A 255-nucleotide genomic window follows, 5' to 3' on the forward strand; every position below is an offset into this window, starting at 1 on the left:
AATTGAGAGTGAAAAATGGCTAGATGGCTAAAGGGGTAGTTACGGCCACCCCAATTTTATTTTATTTTATCTTTTTTTTTTAAAAAAAAAATAAAATTAAGGGCAATATGAAAAGTTTTTGATACAATTTGTCAAATTTCAAAAATTTGAAACTTTGGGGATAAATTACCAAAATTAAAACTTTAAAGGTCAAATTGCAAATCATTCCAAACTTTAAGGGATATTTTCCCTTTATTTTATCTTTGCGTATGAATA

The sequence above is a fragment of the Corylus avellana genome, chromosome ca10 (genome assembly GCF_901000735.1).
Source record: "Corylus avellana chromosome ca10, CavTom2PMs-1.0".
Classification (NCBI taxonomy): Eukaryota; Viridiplantae; Streptophyta; class Magnoliopsida; order Fagales; family Betulaceae; genus Corylus; species Corylus avellana.